Source organism: Symphalangus syndactylus, chromosome 11 (assembly GCF_028878055.3).
Source record: "Symphalangus syndactylus isolate Jambi chromosome 11, NHGRI_mSymSyn1-v2.1_pri, whole genome shotgun sequence".
Lineage (NCBI taxonomy): Eukaryota > Metazoa > Chordata > Mammalia > Primates > Hylobatidae > Symphalangus > Symphalangus syndactylus.
The window spans coordinates 80,412,521-80,427,193 of record NC_072433.2 but is presented as its reverse complement, the minus strand read 5'-3'; the positions used below and the strand labels follow the sequence as shown (position 1 = coordinate 80,427,193).

General features: G+C 35.8%; 1 long non-coding RNA gene across 1 annotated transcript in view; it reads right to left on the bottom strand.

Annotated features, from left to right (window-relative positions):
• The window catches only part of LOC129457766 (uncharacterized), a 42,651-nt gene extending 41,212 nt beyond the window's left edge, over window positions 1–1,439 (bottom strand). The window contains exon 1 of the long non-coding RNA XR_008649366.1: window positions 1,374–1,439. This is a non-coding gene — a long non-coding RNA (uncharacterized lncRNA). The remainder of the gene's footprint in view (window positions 1–1,373) is intronic.
• Window positions 1,440–14,673: the final 13,234 nt, after the last annotated feature.

Sequence of the window (14,673 nt, the reverse complement as noted above, 5' to 3'; positions counted from 1 at the left end):
AGAGTGCCATCTACTGAAAGGCCACTTAGCTGTTTAGTAATTTATTCAGCTGTATGAGTTATCATAAAATAGTCTCACAATAGCATTGTGAAAAACATAAGATGGGAGAAAAGGACATGAAATGTTATAGCCAGGTAATCCTAAAATGTGGTGGTTAGAGGTAGAAGTCAAGGTCCACCCTTACCCACTGAAAAAAGGGTGTCTGAGATTGTTTTCCTTCCTGTGGGATTCTGTGGGAAGTTTCCAATAGAGAATCACCTAGGGGGAAATGGCTTTTTATTACTAAAGATGAATATTTAATAATAATTGTTTGGAGAAATAAAATAGTTCAAAATGACAAAGTAGACCAAAGTGAACTAGGATAAAACAGAAACAAATTATTATATGGAGGCAAGGAATCCTATTCCTGTATGGCAAGATGATGGTACCTGAATTCATAATGTACAGTGGTCCAAGCAGATTGGTTAGAGATCAACAACCGCATGCATTTTGCAGGGAATGTCTCTCACCCTGTTGCCACTTTTTTCAGTGCTCCATATGCTAGATTGCAACTACAGATTTAGCCCTTTTGCCCAAAGGCATCTGAACCTGTGAAAAGCCTAGCTGGGGCACTGTCTATTGTTCATTGACAACTTGTCAATTTACTTCCAGGCAAAATAACTCATAAACATGATAAGTAAGGCAGATAAAACAAGAATTCTTTCACACTTTGCAACTTTACTGCAAAAATGGCTTATTTTCCATAAATGTGTGAAATCTCCCCTCTGAATTGTGACTGTGCATTGAACTTTAAAACTGTTCAGAAACAGCACAAGCATTTCACAATTCCTGTCTGTAATAAGATGAATGTTAAATATTAAACATGCATTAAAAGTGATAAAATAAAAGATTTTCAAAGGTTCACTAGCATCACCATATTTCCCTTTGATTCTCAGAGTTAATAAAAGTTAAGTTTAACAATACTCTCTAAAAGACAAATGTTTAAACGCTATCTTCTAAATTTGACATTTCATATATTTATATTAGCTATTATCAAAACCCTTATGTCAGTTAAAGAAAGATAAACTATATTATTATTAAATTCAAAAGCAGTATGTGGTATGTTAGCATATGTTCATACTGTAATGAAGTGGCTTTTGTTTCTGATATTTATAATCATTCCATTTCTAATGTACTGTTTAAATATTGAAAGCTAATTGTGAATTCTTTTAGGTAAAATATTTTAAGTAGATAATAATTTTGAAATATATTATTCTCTAAGGCAAAGCGGTCTATTTATGTGTAGTTATTTATAAAGTCATACTCTTTAATGAAGCCATGTTCCCTGGATTCAATTCCCTGGTAACGGATTTGATTTTAAGCTTCTTGCTTACTGTGATACCATCCCACAGCTACATTTGGCGGCCTCCTGATTTTTCCCAGGTGAACCTCCATAACACCAAACATCCTAATTTCGGACAGACTGAAAATGAAGGGAAAAACGAATGAGATGGGATCCAAACATACAAGACCAGGTTCAGCTTCCTGGGTTTGTTCTTCTTTTGTGACCTTTGCCCCTTAGACATAGCCTAGATTCCCGACATTTCCAGATAGAGGGTTTGAAGGTCCTATTAGCCTTTTCCCCTTATTTCCCCACATTTTCTTGACTTACTGTAGAATATTTATAAACAGGAACACATATGCATCTGTTACATAACAAATGGCTTTTGGGAAATAAGTGAGAGAACACGAGAAAAGAAATTTCAAAGACTGCAAAAAAGGGGAGTACAACAAATCTGTGATAAACAAGGGTGCCTCAAAATAGGACACGTTTTGCAGGAGGCAGCGTTGAATAGTAGAAAGAGCCCGGAACTGGGGGGCCAGGGACCTGGGTTCCAATTACATCATTGGTATTGAAGTTCTGATTCTCGAGGAGTCCATCCAGTTCAGACCTCAGTTTGGATCAGTTTTCCCCTCTTGGGAGAAAGAGGACAGTGCTGGCTGGACTCCAGATCCCCTACTGATTTTTTTTTTTTCCTTTTGAACACAGGGATTTCCTGTAAGATTTTAAATGAAGCAAGTCTTCTGCTGTATAAAGAAAAAAAAAAAAAGAAGAATAAAGGTACTTACTGCCAGATCTAAAATTATATTATTATGTGAATAATGTATTCAGATGATATAACTTAATTCATAAAATGTTTTTCCAAACAAAATCATGTAGATTACAGATGACTCTTGTGTTTGCTTTAAAACAGGTGATGAATATTATGAAAAACTCCATCACCTGATTTTTGTGTGAACATAGAGAATATACATACCTGTAACCAATGAACCTTCATTTTAAATGCTGCTTTTTCTACCTGAATTTTTCCAGCTTTCTTATCATATAAGCTGGGGACTGCAGCAGCTTATATGACATTAGAAATTAATAAATCTCTAATTTATTAATCTGTTAGTTTTGTTTTAAAAAATACTAGTTTTTTTTTTAAAAAAAAACCTAACAAATTAATAACATAGAGAATGTATTTTTTACATGCCGTGTGATGTTCCAATTTCCGCATCTGAGTATCTTGGCTTCTTCATACCCAATTCATCATCCTGGCCATTGGCTATATAGAAGCAGGCCTCTTCCTCCCTACCCCAACCTCATTGTATCTAACCGTTACTTCCCATCCTCAATTTGTGGACTGTTTTTCTCCCCTCAGCATGAATGATCATGTAATTTTCCCATGAAACTAAATGTGGTTTATGTGCCCAATTCTCTAATTGTCAAGGTCATTCAAAATTTTGTTATTATTATTTTAAAATATGTTCACCATGTAACTTAATCTGGCATCCTTGGCAAATTAATAAGCACACTATGCACATTGTTACTAAAATCGTTGAAGATTGTCACTTGAAAAACCTTGCAAAGAGAAAGAGCAGTAACCGAGGAGTAAATTGTTCAGGATTGTTGGAGAAATAGAGTATTTGTTGTAGAAATGCACCCCAAGCAGATATTGTAAGAAATTAGAAGAAAAGCAGTGAGTTAAAATTAAGAAAGGCAAATAGTAGGGCTCTGTGAGTCAGGAGTATAAGAACGAGAACAAAAAAAAAAAAAAAAAGAGGAAAAATAAAGATATAAACCAACTGTGTATTTTGGCGCTATCAAGATACAGAACTTGTATTGAATATGCAAGTTTAGAATGTATTTGTTTAATTTAAAGCACTTTGTTTCATTTAAATACACAGCAAAGAGACTGCTTAGCGCTGGACGTCAATTAATATTCTTCCAAAGGACTGGCAGGAAGCCATGGTGGACGTCTAGTCAGAGACAGTGTGTCACACTACTGTTGACTGTAAAATTAATTACCATTTCTAAACAAGAACTCTGTGATGCATATTCTTCCAGGCAAACTACACTGCCCTCCTAGCATTAAAGGTTATAAATAATTATTTTTTCTTAAACGCTCTTTAGCGGAATCACAAGCAAAAACATTAACAGTCTCAAAAATAATGATAAAAAGAACAGCCATCTATGGTGGGACAAGTCGACATTGTGAAGACAGGATTGAATATTAAGAAGTGTCACCTACCTAAAGTAAGTGTTAGACATTCACATGATGGCATCAGCTGCTGATCTAATGCATCTGGAGCTGCCCTGTCACTAAGGCATTGCTAACCAAGGCAGAGACACAGACAAAGCTGCTTCATCATTAATGTCAGTAAAAGGATCTGGAGGAAAAATAGAGAGTCTCTGGAGACCTTGTCTGGACTTCTTGGAGCCTGGACAACAGTCCTTTCCAACAACAGTCTTTTCCAACCCAATAGCAGCTGCAACAAAGGAAAAAAGGAGGGCATTGACTTGAGTTGTCATTAAGTTCAAAGAGGGAAGAATAGTAGCCTGTGATGAACCTTTATAGTCAGAGTTATTAATAGGGGGTTCTTTTTTATAGCTTTTTGAAAATATCACATTTATGAAGAGTGCTAAATTATCCAGGGTTATTGTTTGGCATGTGTTGACTGGTCAGTTTTAAGCTGATAAAATTAAAATCTTTTCTATCTCTGAAGAGGCTAGAAGAGTACAAAATTCCTTTCTCAGGGTTGTAGCATATAGATTTAAAATAGCACTATCAATCTAGGGAAGTACACTTCTGGCTCTTAGTTGGGTACAGATTGGTTCAAGGATCATATTCAATAAGAAGTTATTAATGTTTCAGAGGCAACTAAAAGGACACATAAAATGATGTTCTGCAGGGGTCTGTCTAGGATGGTAATATTTAACATTTTATCAGTGACTTGGATGGTAAAATATGGAACATGCTCATAAAGTTTCACAGAGGACTCTAAGTTGGGAGACGTAACAAGAACCTTGGAAGACTGACTTATAATTCAAGATGACCTTGAGAAGTCAGCACAGGAGCCATTCATGATCAGGTTTACATCCACTGTGTGGCTTAACAAGTGAGGTTTGAACAATTGGCAAAATGATAAAAAGAGGGGCATGGGTAGACAAATATGAAATGCACTAAATACGAGTAACCTGGTAAATACAAGTTGTACCGGAAAGAAGCATGCATGATACTGGAGGGTGCAAATAGCATAATATACAGGATTATGGCATAGTTTGATGCTCTATGATTTAAATTAAGAACGATATAACAGACTGGGAACTACTCAATAAAGGCAAAAATGAAAGAACAATAAGAGGAAAAGTGAAATGACTTATGGTGAATGGGTACAGGGAAGTGAGTCCAAAGTCACTTAGGTGGGGAAAAAGGAGATGGAATGAATGTGTATCAGCCCTTGGGGTGGGGGTAAAATTGGTACTTGTGTTAAACAGGGCTTGCATGGGACTCTTCCAAGCTATTCAGCTGCTATTGTTTTTCTCTGCACCACAAGCCTGGGCTGGTCCAGAGCTGACCTAGGCATGAAAATTCCTCCCCACCTACCATTCCCAGCCTCTTTGGAGTGAATGAAGGCTCTGTCCAAGGGCTCATTCTGTCATGAGCTAGTCATGGGTAAAGGGTTCCAAGGACTTTCCTACCTAGTGTCAGATCGGAGCCTGGGAGTGGCTGGGAGTGGAGGCGTTGCTCAACTGATCTTTGGTGGAGGTGCTTTTGGCCTCACGGAAGGTGTAAGTCTCACTATTATTTAAGGAACATGATATTAGCTTTTCTACTATCTTTAATAAAACTAACTATAATTTAAAAATCTGTTTACAATGCATTGCCAATAACACTTGCTTTGTCCAAAGGACCCAGACTTATCGTTTTTTTTCAGGTATAGTTCATGATTCTTTGTTTCCAATTGCTTTTATTTATTTATTTTATCGTTCTTCTAGTTTCCTTTTGTTCAAAAAGTATGCATATAGTTCATGCCACTTATAGCTCACTGATTTACATGTGACTTTAGTATTGAACCCCCACCTGTAGTTGTTCAAATTATTTAATAATGTAATTGTTGGCTGCTGTCAGGGAGGATGTCTGCTTGGTTAATGCAGAAAGTAACATTGCAGCCATGATTGAGGCTCATTGTGAGATTTTCGGTGGGGGGGTACAATTCAACTTGAATATTCTCTTTTTACCAAAAGATTGGTTTGCACAGATTATTCTTACTGATACTGGTGAAAAGTACGTACAGAAAGAAATAGTGAGAGCCTGTGCCTAAATAACAGACAACAGGTATGCCTCCAAAAGTGCATTGGAAGCGGGTAGATATCTTCAAGAGTCCAGTAGTGGGTTAAGAGCAGTAGTAGAGGAGCTATAAAAACCAAATGTTGAAGACTCTTCAAAGTATGAATTTACAACAATCACAAAAAGACTTGAGATTTTAATTACTGCCTTTTAATTACCAATAAAAGAAAATAATTCATTTTGAATATACTTTTATACCAGTGATTCTCAACATTGGCTACACATTGGAATTGGCTTGGCTACTTTTCAGAATATTGCTGCTGTGTCCTAGCAATCGGAGATTCTGACATAAAGGGTCTGAAGTAGTGCCTGGGAATTGGGATTTTAGAAGCTCCCCAGGTGATTCTATTGTATAGCCAAGGTTATAAACCACTGAGCTATATATACCATGTCTTATGCCATGTGGCCGGAACCTGTAACAACAAATTACTGGCAGCGACATTTTTACACATCTTACAGTGCTCCTGTCCTGACTCTCTAGCTGCCTTTCGCTTCACTTTTGACACTCTTAGGAGTTGTTTCTGCATTTGCTTCCCCAGTCTCACCCGGGTATAACAGTAGGTTTTGCTTTCCCTGATTCTCATCTTACACATTTCCTCTCATTTTACTCGGCTTTTAAAATTGTAAAATTGGCCTGCATGGCTTGCACCCTAGCTTGGCTAGCCCCAGAGGTTGAGCCCAGTGGGTAGTAATATTCCAATACAGGACAGCATGGAACAACTTGAAATGTGAAACCACTCAGGTTATCTATATGTTCATATTTAAAATGAGTGAAATGGAAGAGGATCATGAAATGAGAAGAATCTCAGGGTAAAACAACAATGAAGACGCAACCCTTAATTGTACATGGCTGAGATTTTTGCTTCCTAAATTAATACCAAAGCAATACTTTATACTATTTGTGTTTTTTTAAACATATATGATTACATAAACCCTAAAGCCAAGTATTTGTGTTTTGTCATGTTTTCTTGGTTATTCTTAGCCAATATTTTAAAATTATTTAAAAATCAAGTCCCAGGGTAAATATATTTTCATATTTCATGATTATTATGGACCAGGTAGACTCAAATGATAACTTCTCTCAAAATTTTGGATCACAAAGTTGCAGAACAAGATGAAGCATCCAATACAAAATGGTGTCTCATCAAGGCGTTTCTGTCTGGTTCTACCATATGGCATAATCACAATTCTTTTAATATTTTAAAAATTAAAGTTAATAACAGGCTCATCACACCACTAAGATGACAATTTCTTTGGTTCAGATATCAAGTCTGCAACTACTTTGATATCATTAACAATGCTCCATTCAATCTGGACACAATAACTGTCCAATAAAACCTTATAGTTTGAAAGTGCCTTAACTCTTGGGTTTCTCCTAAATTATTTATATTCTCCTCTCTCATCCTTTTTCAGTCTCTTCTCCTTCCATGCTACTGTCATCTATTTGTTTATTTGTGTTTATTCTTTCTGCTTCAAAGGGAGAAGGGTGACTGATATCCCTAAAATTTCAAATAGTAACCTCCTGAGACAGAGGTCCAGGTTCTTATCTTCTTCAATAAACTTTGTCGAGTTCCTCAAAATTATCTCCTTATGATCAGTGTTCTAAGTTTCTGGCTGCCTGCTTATCTTGGCCCAATTCATCATTAGAGAAGATGTATTACGTAGTAGATAAGATCAGTCATTTTCTCTAGCATAAAATCTGGAACTCTTTCAACTATTAATATAGCTGAGTGGATGTTATTTTACTTTAATTAAACTATTTTAATCTTTCTATGCTATATGGGTTTATACTCACAAATTTCAGTAATTCCTAAGAATGTGTAATAGCTACAATAAACATTAACATCAGTGTCGAGGTTACTATCTGTGAATGACACCTGAAAAGAATTTGGTTTCTTCAAAAGATTGACCTCAACAGAGTCTGACATTCAAATATGAACAATATCTTATGTTATCTATTTAGTTAGCCCAGAGTGAAGGCAGGCAAATTTCTTTTAGGATCTTTCCTGGTATTTCTGTGACCTCTCCTTTTTTTGTGGTTTAGTTTTTCTTTTCTTCATTCAATAAACCAGTATAGCCTGTTGACCCACATTTTCAACCTGGAAGACAGGCATATAAAAATTATTTTTATTAAAAAGTTCAGTTTGGAACTTTATTATTGTCCTGCGTACTGTGCATCTTAAAGGAGGCACCTAAGAGAAGGCTTTCATAACTCAAAACAAGGAAACTCTTATAGAAGGAATGTGAGATAAGGGGTTAAGTCCTTGTGCCTAGGAACCACTGCTCAAATAATATTGTCATTTTGCCCCTTGAGAAGACAGAACCAGCCCAGCAGAGACTTGTTTGGGCTTCCTTTGGTTTGGAGAACTCCTAGACTGAGTGAGAGCCACCTAGGTATAGAATTATTATATTGCTTCTGGTTTCCACTGAAGCTTTGAAACTCCCTGGGGATGTTGCACACCTATTAATAAAAAGATAGGACAAAATTGAATAATGGTGTCTGTTTCCATAAAAAGGAAATAAGACTCAACGGACCTTGCTCCCAAAGTGCTTTCATAAATAACAAGAAATTAATGCCCGCCACTAATTTTCTAGTCTTTTTTTTTTTAAGACTAGAATCATATTTTCCAGTTAATAGTGACCTATTTTTGAGCAAGATTCTCATCTTGTTCCAAACCTTTAGGGAGATAATTACCACACAATGGGTTCCCTATTTTTAGCAAACGGAGGAACCTGTCCATTGTGATCTTGAGCTTGCTGCACTGCATACATTTTATGTCTTATTTCTCCCCACTCCTTACACTTCCTCCTCAGCTGTGGCTGATTAGGTACCACATAGATGATGACGATTTTATTCCTGGTTGTGTCAATAGTTTTACTTTATGTCTGGATTTCTGCTGGAAGGTTCATCTGCAACCAGTGCTTTTACAAAAGTACACCCATTGGTCATAATGAGTTTAGGGTGCACACAGAGGTGGATAATTAATTTGAAAGAATTCTAGAAAAAGCACCCTAAATATAACATGGCCCAAATGTCTAGACCTGCAATGCCATTTTTGTATATAAAAATTAGCCTATTATCCTTGATTTAATAAGCAGAGAGTCTGTTTTATTGCATTTAACTTACACCTCTGAAAGCAAACTCATTTTTACTGTTCTAGCTTATGAATGATGCACTTATTCTTTTAGGAGTAAGTGTAGGTGGAAAATAGGGATTTCTTTTTTATAACATGAGTAGATAAAATACCTACTTCCTAGGGTGCATATTAGATGATAATGTAAATGCACAGAGGATGGTAAATTGAGATGGTAGCACTTTCTAGCAATGTAATTAAATCGGAACCCCTAAATTTAAAAGGTTATGGGACTCAACAATGGCTATGAAATAAAGGTATTATGTATTAGTTATCTGTTACTGTGTAATAATACTACTACAAACTCTAAAATTAACATGTTTATTATCTCACAGTTTCTATGGGTTTTAGCAGTCTGGGAACAGTTTAGCTGAGTTCTCTGCTTCAGGGTTTCACAAAGCTGCAATCAAGGTGTTGGCTGGGGCTGCAGTTTCATCTGAGACTCGCCCAGGGAAGGATCTGCTTTCAAGCTCACATGAATGTTGGCAGCATTCAATGCTTTGCAGGCTGCCAAACTGAGGGTCTCAGTTTCTTGTTGCTTGTTGGCGGAGGGCCACTCTGTGACCTCTCTCCATATGGCAACTCCCAACATGGCAACTTGCTTTGTCAAAGCCAAAAAGGGAGAGAAAATCTTTTCTCAAAATAGACATTACAATCTATGTAACATAATTGTGCACATACACACATGCACACACACGCAATCATGTACATCCCAATAAAAAGCAAAATCAGGATGAACTTAGCAGCAAGGTAAATGAGATAACATATGTAAATTACTGCACATAGAAAGTGCTCAATAATTGTACTTAATGAAATAAAATCTTGTTATAGATGCATTTTTAATGATCACTTCGTGTATATTTGGCTTTACAGAACAAATGGATGAAGAATGGATTAAGTCAGTGGACTACAGATTTTCCTGACCCTAAGAACTTCCCTAGGTGCTTGTTAAACTACATATTTTTAGTTCCTACCCTTGGATATAATGATCAAGTAGGTCTAATTGTAGTTGATGATTCTTATAATCAAACAACTTTATGAAAAATTGATCTGTGTTAGAAATTGTTAAACAAAGTAAACAGGTGAAATACTTAGAGTGTAAATAACCACAACTGTACTGATTATTATGTACGATGGATTGAGGATATAATTGTAAGTCCTAAACAGATCTGTATGGCAGAATATGAGGTGAGTGGTGTATAACTGTGCTACTTATTGGTTGATAAGAAGCTGAAGGGGAGAATGGCAGGGATTTGTGGTCTCCTAAATGAAAATTAGAATGATTCAATTATAAGAAAAATCAGTTGAGGACAAAAGATTTAACAGAAGAAAGAAAGGGAAGCAAAACTGAAGGTTTTATACGTACAAAAATCAATTCTGATACCTTTACATTCCTAACAAAGGAAACGAAACGTTGAGATTATTTGAGATTAGACATGAGGAAAGAGGGTCTGAGAATATTGGCTCATGTGACAAGAAGGGAAAATCTAGGGGGTAGAAATGAACCAGTGAGTCCCAAATGGGGGCCTCCAATTTTGAATATCAAGAGTATTCTATCTAAAGAGGAAACTGAGGGTGCACTGAACTTAGATGGGTGTAAAGAACATGACTCAATTCTGGCAAAGATGTGAGATTTTAACCCACTTAAAATGTCAAGAAATGTTTTTATTACAATAGTTTTATAATTAATATGTTTTTAAATAGGGAGGTTGATGCCTATAATTTTGTTCTTTTGGCTCAAGATTTCTTTGAATAGTCAGGGTAATCTCTGGTTTCATACAAATTTTAGGAATTTTTTTCTACTTCTGTGAAAAATGACGTTGAAATTTTGATAGGAATTGTATCCAATTTGTAGATTGCTTTGGGTAGTATGGATATTTTAACAATGTTAATTCTTCCAATTTGTGAACATGAAATATCTTTTTATTTATTTGTATCTTCTTCAATTTCCTTTACAATGTTTTATGGTTTTTAGTATATACATAGATCTCTCACTTCCTTGGTTAACTTTAATCCTAAGTATTATATTTTTGATGTTATTGTAGATAAGATTTTTTTTTTATTGTTTGGATAGTTCATTGTTAGTATATAGTAATGTTACTGATTTTTATATGTTGATTTTTTAACCTGCAGCTTTACCAAATTTGTTTTTCAGTTTAATATTTTTTTGGTGGAATTTTTAGGGTTTCCTATATATAAGATTATGTTATCAGCAAGCGGAGACAAGCATGTTAATGGAATAAAAACAGACACATCAACTAAAGGAACAGGTTAGAAATCCCAGGAATAAACTCAAGTACTTACAATCAATTGATTTTTGACAAAGTTTCCACGAACACACAATGGGAAAAGGATAGACTTGTCAATAAATGATGCTGAGAAAGCAGGATATCTACTTGCAGAAGAATAAAATTGGACCCATATCTCACATGATATACCAAAATAAACTCAAAATGGATGAAAGACTTAAACATAAGACTTGAAACTATAAAACTACTAGAATAAAATATAGAGAAGGCTGGGCATGGTGGCTCACGTCTGTAATCCCAGCACTTTGAGAGGCCAAGACAGGCACATCACTTGAGACCAAGAGTTCAAGACCAGACTGGTCAACATGGCAAAACACCATCTTACTAAAAATACAAAATTTGGCTAGGCATGCTAGCACATGCCTGTAATTCCAGCTCTACTCAGGAGGCTGAGGCAGGGGAATCACTTGAACCCAGGAAGTGGAGGTTGCAGTGAGCCAAGATTGCACCACTGCACTCCAGCCTGGGTGACAGAGTGAGACTCTATCTCAAAAAAAAAAAAAAAAAAAAAAAAGGAAAAAGAAAACAGAAACATAGAGGGAAAGCTCCATGACATTTATCTGAGCAATGGTGTTTTTAGACAGAACTCCAAAAGCACAGGCAACAAAAGGAAAAATAGAAACGGGATTGCATCAAACTAAAAAACTTCTAGACAACAAAGGAAACAACAGGGTAAAGAGATACTCTCCCATGGACTGGGAGGAAGTATTTGCAAACCATACATCTAATAAGGAGCTAATATCCAAAATATATAGGGAACTCAAACAACTTAATAGCAAGAAAGTAAGAAACCCAGTTAAAAAAAAATGGCCAGTCTGAACAGACCTTCTCAAGAGAAGAGTTATGAATGGCCAACACAAATATTTAAAAAATGGTCAGCATCTCTAATCATAAGGAAAAAGCAAATTAAAATCACCATGAAATATCACCTCATACTTGTTAGAATGGCTGCTCTGAAAAAGACAAATGATAACAAGTGTTGGCAAACGTGGAGAAAAGAGAATGGTTGTACTCTGTTGGTGGGAATGTTAATTAGTATAGCCACTTTGGAAAACAGTATGGAGGCTCCTGAAAAAAATGAAAATAGAATTAATCTACAATCCAGCAATGACACTTCTGGTTATATATCCAAAGGAATTAAAATCAGTATGTCAAAGAGTTATCTATACTCCTTTGCTTATTGCAGCATTATTCACAATAGCCAAAATATGGAAGCAACCCCCATTAATAGATGACTGGATGAAGAAAACGTGGTATATATTCACAATGAAATACTATTCAGCCTTACAAAAGGACATTCTGTCATTTGCAGTAATATGGATAAAATTGGAGGACATTATGCTAAGTGAAAAAAGGCAGGCACAGAAAGACAAATACTGTTTGATCTCACTTACATGTGGAATCTAAAAATGCTGATCTCATGGACAAAGACAGTAGAAAGGTCATTACCATAGGCTGGGGCTGGGGTGTGGGGAAAAGAGAGAGAGAGAGAGAAAGGTAAAATAGTGATCAAAGTGTACAAAGTTTCAGTTAGATTGGAGGAACAAATTCTAGCCATCTATTGCACTGCTTTCTGACTATGATTAATAATAATGTATCATATATTTCAAAATCACCGAAAGAATAGATTTTTAATATTCTCATCACAAAAAATAAGTTGGTGATGTGATATATATGTTATTTAGCTTGATTTAATCTTTCTGTAATATATACATCAAAACATCACATTGTACCCCATAAATATACACAATTTTTGTCAAAGTGAATCTTTAAAAATGTTGAGAAATGAACAGAAAAGTCCACAAGTCTTTCAATTCAAGATCAAGTTGAATGCTTTATAATATTTTGCTATAATCCTATTGTCTGAAAAGATATATTTTGTCAAATTTGAAAATAAGAAAAATACAGCCTCATGGCTTCTCTTAGAGGCCTTTCTTTCTTTCTTTTTATACTGCACATGGCAGGTTAAAAGGGCTTAGCTGTTTTGATTAACTATCCAAATGTTTAATCGATACAGCAATAGCAAGATGCATTCTGGCTGTGAAAGACCTTGGAAAGGTCCCACTTGCCTTATTCTCCACCCCCAAGTGGGACATCAATGAACTATTACATGGTCCCTGCATATCAATGCAGTAGGGCTTAGACAAATACAACGTTAATGGATAATTGTGGGTCACCTTGTCAAAATATGTTAAATGCCCCTTGAGTACAGTTTTTTTTCTCCCTATTAAAAATGACAGTAAACTGCGACCTTGTTGATATCATACATGCTTTCAGGAAGCAAATATTATTATTCAGTCTGTAACAGGTTTATTGATTTATGGGTCAAAAAATTCATTATGACTAAATTATAAAACACACTTTCTGTGTTGATACAACCCACGGTAATTGTGTGACAAAGTGCTGAACAGTCTTACTTGGTTTAGGCAAAATACCTTTATGACCATTCATTCAGAAAACACACGTAGAGGCAGCTTCTAGCAGAATGATTCATAAGCAAGGCCTGTGTCCCTGTGTGTCTGGGATATCGACATAGCACGGAGTCAGGGAAAGTTCACTCGGTGACCAAGGTCCTTGGATTCTGGCCAAGAATATGCCATCTGTCAGGATGGTGGTACGTGCAGGAAGCCTGAGCCTTGGACTCTTGCCTCCCACTAGATCTATTCACAACGCTGTGAACACCCACACGGATCCTCCACTGTTTCTGGTGCTGCTGAAGGACAGAGGATTGCTTGTCATCTGGTGCCATGAGTCACAAGGAGACGAATTGTGGCACTTGGTACTTCTAGATTCCAAGTGCTGCTTCGGCAGCATGACACACAGAATGGAATGGGTTAGATTGGCAGTCATGTTTGAGGTTTTCTTTTTTCTTTTTCTTAAACATTTCTTAAGAGGCTGGTAAAATGAAGATTCGATGGCCAAGAATGTAGATTATGCAGAGAATGTCAGAATTTATTTGTCATTTTATCATTTGTTACTACTAAGCCTAAGATAATGCTAGGTCGAAACTGAAAATGAGATAAAAATGACATAATTGGCCAAGTTTTTTCTTTCACTACGAAACCCATTTTTTTTCCCTTCTGAGAAAGAATGCAAAAATATTTAAAACCATAGGTTGTGTGCTAAGAGATGCATGAATATAGAAAGCATTATGCTACTTTAATGGGTCATGGAAAGAAAATGTGTCGTACAAGTATAACACACACATTCAGAATGTGTAATAAAGGGTAGTGTCATCTTTAAAAATGAAAGAAAACAGCATAAATAACTAAAATGGGAACCCTCTTAACATGTCAGTGATTTTATTAGAGGAATAGTTTCACTTTGTATACACATCTTCAATTTACCTCGGGGCAGTCCAGTATAAAGTAACAATTTACACATTCTAATGAAATAGAATAAGCATCTCAATTTAAAAATTCACTATGTGGTGGGAATTTATTCTATCAGAGAACCAATATAAGGTACACCACTCTTTGGTACATGTAATTTGAAGGTATAGATGCGTAAGAACACATACATGCAGTTTTTACAGTATAGGAATTAAATGACATTCCATTTGAGGGCTTAATTCTA